Source organism: Epinephelus lanceolatus, chromosome 16 (assembly GCF_041903045.1).
Source record: "Epinephelus lanceolatus isolate andai-2023 chromosome 16, ASM4190304v1, whole genome shotgun sequence".
In the NCBI taxonomy this organism is placed as follows: domain Eukaryota; kingdom Metazoa; phylum Chordata; class Actinopteri; order Perciformes; family Serranidae; genus Epinephelus; species Epinephelus lanceolatus.
In genome coordinates, this window is record NC_135749.1 from 16983301 (window position 1) to 16992920 (window position 9620).

Genomic DNA, 9620 nt, shown 5'->3' on the forward strand with positions numbered 1-9620 from the left:
TTAACCACAAAAAGTATAAATCTGGTGATATTCTATAATTTTCCTTTATCAATAAATCCTATGAAAATACTAAAACAGTGAAAACATTTAAAACAATGAATTGATCTTTCTAACTTTCAACGTTCTGTTGTGCCATAGACCTCGATTTTAATCGTGGCGCAGTCATGGCAGAAAAAGCAGCGACATCTCAATAGACAACAACCACTTCATGCTGTTCCTGCTGGAAAAACACTGACAGGTGGCTACAAAACACAAATGATTAGAGCCTAAAAAGCCACTGTAAACAAACTGAAGGGTTGTTACAAAACACCCACAGTTGGAGGCTTAAAAGCCACTGGAAACAGACTGACAGGTCACCACAAAACACCAATGTTTGGAGCCTAAAAAGCTGCTGGAAACCCACCAAAGGGTCACTACAAAACACTCAAGTTTGGAGCCTAAAAATCTGCTGGAAACCCACCAAAGGGTCGCCACAAAACACCCAAGTATAGAATCTAAAAAGCTGCTCGAAACACACCAACAGGTCACTACAAAACACTCAAGTTTGGAGCCTAAAAATCTGCTGGAAACACACCAGTGGGTTACTGCAAAACACCCACATTTGGGGCCTCAAAAGCTGCTTGAAATACACCAACACATCACTACAAAACATCCACCTTTGGAGCTGGAAAAGCTGCTGGAAAAACACCATGGGGTCACCACAAAACACCCACATTTGGAGCGCCTAAAGCTGCTGGAAACACACCATCAGGTCACCACAAAACACCTGTGTTTGGAGCCTTTTGAGCCTGTTTGGAACCTGAAAAGCCAGTGGAAACACACTGATGGCTCGCTACGAAACACCCACATTTGGTGTCTAAAAGCTGCTGAAAGCACAGCGATGACTCACTTAAAACACAACTGGTTTTGTTGTTTGCTGGTCTTGAACTTTGGTCCACAGCTTGGCAGCCATTTTGCCAAGATAACACGCCATCCACCATCCCCTCTACCTCCCCATGACAAATTCAGCTTATATATTACATCTCTGTAGAAGTATTGATATGATAAGTACGACACATGCAAATAAAACATTCTCGTGGTGTGCAGAAATGTACAATGCCAAGATTTTCCTCTTATGACTAGACTGCAATTTTGTTCAAAAACTGTTAAAAACACATCAGTGAGTCACACCTTTACAATGCAGAAGGACACTGTAATCTAATTTGAGTCAAACCCCAAACGGGTGCACTTACTACTAAATACTTTAGGATCAAATTCTGTATTCGCAGCTGAAAATAGTTCCCAAAATGTGCTATTTAGTCCTGCTCGAGTAACATTAGGTAAAATCCACAGTGCCCAGCTGCTGTAGGTAAATAAAAGTATGTATTTGTGACCTGTCTCTAAAGATCTGCATCTTCACAGGGACCAATGGGTTAACTGCTAAACACCAGACAGAGTAAGAATTGAGTGATGGATTAATGCATTGTTGCTTTTGGTATTTGCATGGCACTTGTTGACAATACACCAGCCCTATCCATCAAAGGAAAACCTATTTAACAACATTTGAATCTAAATGGGATGATAGCTGTGGGGTTGTTTGCTTACATTAACAGGCCACTGTGAATCATGACTTACCGAACCACACCCACGTAGTCCCCATGAAGCTTATTCACTCAGTTTTTGACTGCTAACCCCTAATAAATATTACCTGAGGATGGGTTTTTTGCAATTTTACCTTTGATTATTGTCCATGCAGTCATGCATTTTAATAATATAGAGGAATATTTAAGATTTTAAACCAAGTGTTCAGCGACTAGAATCCCCAGTCCTCCTAGTTTACCTTGTGGAGACCAGCTTTTTGAACTTGTTTGAGAGTTGAACAGATGTATAACCCTGAAACAAGATAAATACATCTCCACTAATCCTTTTTTGAGAAATACAATTGCTTACTCTCTTGCCGAGTGTTTGATGAGAAGAACGTTACTAATTTCAGACATGACAGAAGACTTTATCTTTTCATCTTACCCATGGCAAGAAAGAAAATCAGCATATTTCCCAAAATGTCAAACTAACCGTATTTCTTAAGCCCTGAAGCCATGTGCCCCTCAAAGAGCCTTTTGAAGTCGTGATGACAGGCCAGCACGTCCCTACTTGCCAAACATTTGCTCAATCACAAGGGTTAAAATTGATGTACTAGAGGACACACACACACAGACACACACAGACACACACACACACACAGAAGCAGCATTCATTGATAAGCACAAATGTCTACTTATGGTCCGCCTCTGATGAAATTCCCCCATCTGCAAATGGTCTGATGATCCCTGGGAGTTGTGCAATAACAAGCACACATTAAATCTAACCCCCTGTTGCACCACACACACACCCACACCCACATACACACACACACACGCTCTGAAAAAACAGGGATTGATGGGAAAAAAGTCAATAGCGAATGCTGTTACATCACATCACACAATGATATGCACCCTGTCCCACTGCCCTTGTCCTCCAATTGCCTCCCTTCTCTCTTTTCTATTGGTGTGTCTAAACTGGCACATGTGTGGTGTGTGACAGAATGAATCCCTGGCGTGCATGGTTCTGACATTTGACATAAACAGGTGTGAAAGACACGCCTGGAAAGGGGGGGGGGGGGGGGTAGGTGAAAGGTCGAAATCATTCACCTCTGGCCTAAAATTTGTTCACAGGCTGTCTGTGGCGGTGCAAGAGAGTTTTTAAGTGGGTGTGTTTGAGCTTATGCAATCCTACGATATAGTGCTCTGGGATACCACTGTGATCATAAGTGCCATTAAGCTGGATTTTCTCTGGCAGTTTCACACAAGAAACTCAATGCTTCACAAAGGCCTCTAACATATGCGTGGTGGGATAAACAAGCACTATCCACAACGTGACCAAACACACATGATAACATTTGTATTAGCAGCAGCGTCTTTATCCTGTTTGTGCAGGATCTCAGTTTCTATTGAGTTGAACTTGTCTGATCTTTGTGTACATAACATGATCAATTTTTCAGACTAGACTGCCGTTGAGGTTGCTGACCTGAGACGTGGTATATAGCCCCTATGTGGTCCAGGCAAACTCCACTTATGTTTGGCCTGAACACTTCATACAAGCAGGCATCTGTGAGGGGCTGCACATTACAGTGCGTGTGTGTCTAAATACATTGAGCTGACTGAAGCAGAGAGCTGGTAGGCCTGAGACACTGAAGCACATCAAATCCCCATGCAGCTATAAAGGAAGAGTGGGAGCGCCGTAAACCGAGGAATGTTGATGCGACTTCCAGGGCTCTTGTGGCTTTCCTGTACATCTGTGTGAGACTGTGTGAATAATACAACTACATAAACATCTGGACATGTTACACCCTTCTCTAACACACATGTATTCGTACAGTCATTCATTCATTCTGCAGCCTCTCCCTTGACTTATGTACACCAATCAGCCAAAATATTATACCACTAACAGGGAAGTGAATAAGGTCGATCATTTCATTACAATGCAATGTTCTGCTGGGAAAGTTTTGGTCCTGGCATTCATGTGGAAACCACCTGACATGTTCCACCCACCTAAACATTGTCATAGACCAAGTACCCCCGATGGCAGTAGCCCCTCAGCAAGGCAATATACCATGCCCAACTGCAGAAACTGAGAGAGCTTTAGGCATCGATCTAGCTTTCAAATTCCCCAGATCCCAATCTGATCAAGCAACTGTGGGACAAACCAGTGCCCCGGAGGTCCTTTGTCTGGGCCTCAACAGGTCAGAGCCAAGTCCAATCTATGCTGGGGTCTCTGACCTGTTGAGGCATGGAGACAGGACCTTTGGGGTTGTCCTCTGTTGTCTGTTACCAAGGCATTGTTGACGGATCCTTCGAGTTCTGTGTGTTGAGAGGAAAGGCACCGGCATGCCCAATGGATGTTCGATCAGATTGGGATCTGAGGATTTTGGGGACCAGGCTGGCGCCTAACGCTCTTAGTCACGTACCCTAGGCCATTTCTGAGCAGTTTTTCTGGTGAAGCTTAGTGCATTGTCCTGCCTGGGGGGCGTACTTCCATCAGTAAGTGCCGTTGCTAATAAAACTGCAGTTTGAAATGTTAAGAAGCCCTTCATTTTGAGATCAAGTCATCAAACTCATTACTGTTAATGCTACCCAGGTGTTCTGCTGCTCTTCTCCACAAGCAGCAGTGGAAAGTAATTAAGTACAGTACAGGCCAAAAGTTTGGACACACCTTCTCATTCAATGCGTTTTCTTTATTTTCATGACTATTTACATTGTAGATTCTCACTGAAGGCATCAAAACTATGAATGAACACATGTGGAGTTATGTACTTAACAAAAAAAGGTGAAATAACTGAAAACATGTTTTATATTCTAGTTTCTTCAAAATAGCCACCCTTTGCTCTGATTACTGCTTTGCACACTCTTGGCATTCTCTCCATGAGCTTCAAGAGGTAGTCACCTGAAATGGTTTTCCAACAGTCTTGAAGGAGTTCCCAGAGGTGTTTAGCACTTGTTGGCCCCTTTGCCTTCACTCTGCGGTCCAGCTCACCCCAAACCATCTCGATTGGGTTCAGGACCGGTGACTGTGGAGGCCAGGTCATCTGCCGCAGCACTCCATCACTCTCCTTCTTGGTCAAATAGCCCTTACACAGCCTGGGGGTGTGTTTGGGGTCATTGTCCTGTTGAAAAATAAATGATGGTCCAACTAAATGCAAACCGGATGGGATGGCATGTCGCTGCAGGATGCTGTGGTAGCCATGCTGGTTCAGTGTGCCTTCAATTTTGAATAAATCCCCAACAGTGTCACCAGCAAAACACCCCCACACCATCACACCTCCTCCTCCATGCTTCACAGTGGGAACTAGGCATGTGGAATCCATCCGTTCACCTTTTCTGCGTCTCACAAAGACACGGCGGTTGGAACCAAAGATCTCAAATTTGGACTCATCAGACCAAAGCACAGATTTCCACTGGTCTAATGTCCATTCCTTGTGTTTCTTGGCCCAAACAAATCTCTTCTGCTTGTTGCCTCTCCTTAGCAGTGGTTTCCTAGCAGCTATTTGACCATGAAGGCCTGATTCGCACAGTCTCCTCTTAACAGTTGTTCTAGAGATGGGTCTGCTGCTAGAACTCTGTGTGGCATTCATCTGGTCTCTGATCCGAGCTGCTGTTAACTTGCGATTTCTGAGGCTGGTGACTCGGATGAACTTATCCTCAGAAGCAGAGGTGACTCTTGGTCTTCTTTCCTGGGTCGGTCCTCATGTGTGCCAGTTTCGTTGTAGCGCTTGATGGTTTTTGCGACTCCACTTGGGGACACATTTAAAGTTTTTGCAATTTTCCGGACTGACTGACCTTCATTTCTTAAAGTAATGATGGCCACTCGTTTTTCTTTAGTTAGCTGATTGGTTCTTGCCATAATATGAATTTTAACAGTTGTCCAATAGGGCTGTCGGCTGTGTATTAACCTGACTTCTGCACAACACAACTGATGGTCCCAACCCCATTGATAAAGCAAGAAATTCCACTAATTAACCCTGATAAGGCACACCTGTGAAGTGGAAACCATTTCAGGTGACTACCTTTTGAAGCTCATCGAGAGAATGCCAAGAGTGTGCAAAGCAGTAATCAGAGCAAAGGGTGGCTATTTTTAAGAAACTAGAATATAAAACATGTTTTCAGTTATTTCACCTTTTTTTGTTAAGTACATAACTCCACATGTGTTCATTCATAGTTTTGATGCCTTCAGTGAGAATCTACAATGTAAATAGTCATGAAAATAAAGAAAACGCATTGAATGAGAAGGTGTGTCCAAACTTTTGGCCTGTACTGTATATTCACACAAGTGTTCTACTCAAGTACAATTTTGAGGTACTTATACTGTACGTAAGTATTTCCATTTTATGCTTCATACTTCTACTTGACTACAGTTTGGAGGCCAATATTGCACTTTTATAACTAAATCAACATATACATTCTGATGTAATATTATGGATTAAGCTACCAGTGGTATTTAAAGTAGGTAAAAGGGGCTCCACCTTTGCCAGTTGCAACAAGTGGCAGATCTTCCTACAGATAGGCAACATAAGTGGCCCCCCAGGGCACCACCCAGAAAGGGGGTGGGGGAAGCTTGCCTAAGGCGCCGAATGTGCTAGGTGTGGACCTGGCTGCAACACTAAAGTGATGTAACCAATGATGCATCACTTACTGGAATCCAGTGATACAATAGGCTTCATAACATCCTGAAATTGTAATACTGCATAATGAGCAGTTTTACTTTTGGTATTTTGATGCTGGTACTCACCAACAAGGGGGATTTTTTTTTTTTTTTTTACAAACTGGCAACCTTAGTGCTTTATTTGTGTGTGTGTGTGTGTGTGTGTGTTTTGTGTTACCTCTGCAGATGGGCCTGAGAGATTGCATTCCTTGACTTGTTCTGTAAATCCTGTGGTGAGCCAGCAGCAGGTTAAAAAAAGAGGAGAAAACAGACAGATAAAGTTATTCAAGGACATCACATTGAGTCAAACATGCCTCCCTCTACTTTGGAATTTCTAAGGTGAACTCAAAGAATTTAACCTGTATCATACCACTGCACACTTGGAAATTTTACAGTTTAGTGTCAAAATATAAAGCTACTATGATATAATGACAAGATAAATTGACTAGGATGTTTATCTAGCCGGGAACTTCTTCCAGGGAACCTCTTCTTCCACCACGCCCGGTGTTCTGTGGCTGCTGAGACACACAGTTGGCACACGACCCTCCTCTGCTGGCCAGACACCGGTAGTGCATCATTAATTGATTTGCCTCCTCAGTACAGGCCCCTCATTGATTAGGCAGTTTGTGATAAATTACTTTGACATTAAAATTACCACCAGTTGCAAAATTTTAACTAAAATATTATTTGGACCCTAAAGAAATCAGTGCCTTTATGACCATGTAGTGAAGATCCTTATAATAAAATAAGTAATAATTAATAATATTAATCCACCTGCTCAGAGCCCAACTTGTTTTTTTTTCTTGAACCACAATCTTAAAACACTGGAAAAACGTTTTCTCTCAACGGCACAACCATGCTGGAGAAGACGGGGGCAATAAATGCAGATCATACCATTTTTGGGAAATGTTTAAATGGGTATTACCAAATTTATGGGCTGTGATATATGCTACCTATAGGCCATGTATAGTACTGTATTTTGGTAAAAGACAGCAGATATTGCGTTAAGAGATGACAGATATCTGCTGATAATCTTGTTGTCAGCTTGTAAAAAGACCATTACGAAGAGGGAGAACCACCAACACAAGATGGATGGCTGAAAATTAGGGATAAAATATACAGCATGATATGGGAAAGTTAGCACTAGAAGAACTCAAGAGGAGCAGTGTTGAGAGAAATGGGAAAAATATTTATGTTTACATGTCAACGACAAGATAAGAGGAAGAAGCACTCAGTATGCTATAGGAATTAATACGTTTTCTGAGACAGGGCAATCCAGATCTTTCCATATTTTTCCCGTTTCTATGTATGTGACATTTCTGTGATTGAGAGGCAATAAAAATAAAGTATTAATAAAGAAAACTCTCTGTTCTCCTGATGGCCCAGGGGTTTATGATCCTGGCTTTATAATCACCTCTGTCTGTTTGAGTGCAGCTGGAGGCCTCACCCATCTCTCTCCCCTTGTTTCCTCTGAAAAACAGAAGTAAGAACACTTTAAATTATATAGGGGGGAAATAATTGTGATTATGGATAAACAATGTTAGGCACAGTTTTTGAGACACTGTTGAGACAGCAGACATACTGTTGGTTGAGTCCAGGATAAGAAGCCGGAATAGGAGTTGTTGCTTCCTGATCCAATATTAACAGTATCCTTGGAGACGGAGCCACGGGGGGCAGTGTATTAAAAGATCAACGGACACTGCCTGTTTGTGTGTGTGTGTGTGTATGAGTGAGTGAGTATTGGATTCCATCAGTGAAACTATGGTAACTGCCCCTAAGACTAGCGGTTCCTCTCCCCTCTCTGTCAGTGTGATTTTACACTATAACGTTCTTCCAGTCGTTCTGACGCTAAAGGTTTTGTGTCCAGTTGACACAGACACAGATCCTATTCAGCACCACTGAGAAAACAGAAGTGACGTTGTGTCCTTAATGTTTCTGTGACTTTTGAGATTTAAACAATCGTCGGAGGAGTTTAGCCTACTTCAAACAAATTTACTCTAATAATAGGTTATGCTTTGATTTTTTGAGGCCTATTCTTTTTAAAGTAATTAGGGACATTTGAACTTTTATTAGATGGTGATTTTATTGCACTGTAAACACAGCAAAAGGGCAGTCTTGGATGAATTTTGTCTTTCTTGCTTGCAGCTATCACGACTATCTTTCCTCTTAGATTGAGATTAAAGCCACAAGTAATTTAGTAAACCACGCAACTGTCATAAAATTACATGAATTTCCAAGACACAATATGAAATGTGCAGCCCACTACTACAGAAGACTGTTTTTTTCACTTCACACATTTGTCAGTAACGTTACATCTTACATGAGAGTACAATAATAAAGTACATAAAAGCTCAGGGTGGACTAACTTCCCTCTAAAGAACAATAACAAGGTCAGTCGCTAATATGGCAAAGCCACTCCTGCCATTTACAAGCAGGAAAGAATATCACCCAAGTGAGTTTTGTCTTTTAAGTGACACAAAGCCTTTTTGAAATTATAATACTAACCTCAAAAATAATGATGGGTGGGTCAAACTCATAACACAAACTAATACAATAATAATATTGGACATAATCTTAATCACCAAAATGTCCAGGGTGCCACCATGGATGGATTACTGAACAGGCTCACTGGGCACAGGCCCAAGAGGCCCAAAGTGTCAGGGGGCCTCCTGGCCTTCATCTGCAAAATGTCACTTAAATGAACACGTACCAACCAGGAAGAGACTAAAAAAATGACCACAAGACCACAGATGGTGGGGCACTTTGTGTGTCTGTGCCCAGGGGCCTATTGCCTCATAATCCACCCATGGAAGCCACATCAGCAAAGGCCTTCAAACCCCTATAACAGGCCAGTAGTTACGAACTTTATGACCCGTCAAAATGACGTAATATCTGCTTGCAAACCTCTCATCCCCTGCTCAGTGGTTGCTTGTGTTTAGGCTACATCCAGTTAATACAGGAACGTCTGTGTAGCAGAAATGATCACCTCAAGGCCCCTCAAATTTCTCTCACAACTAACCGTGGCTCTCATGTTTAGGCAACCTTGCTCCTTCAGACTCACGTTTCTATTTTGTTTTTTAAAATTTGAATATTTAAGGTAATAAATCATGAAATTCATAACTTTGATTATGTCATCTGATTCAGCATTTGTACGTACCTGGCACTGTGCTGATGGTTTAGAAACAGCCCTCACGGCCTAACATCACTTAGAAAGTGAGAAAAATAGAACTGGAGAGTTAAATTCATTTAAAATTTAACAAAACCTTTTGTCTGCTCGTGATAAATTTATTAAGCGGTTGGGGTTGCGTTGGGGCAGTACAAAACACTACATATCCGGTTGGAGATTTCAAAATAAAACCTCTAATGAACTTCGCTAGCCATCTTCTAGCCACACTGATTAGTTAAAA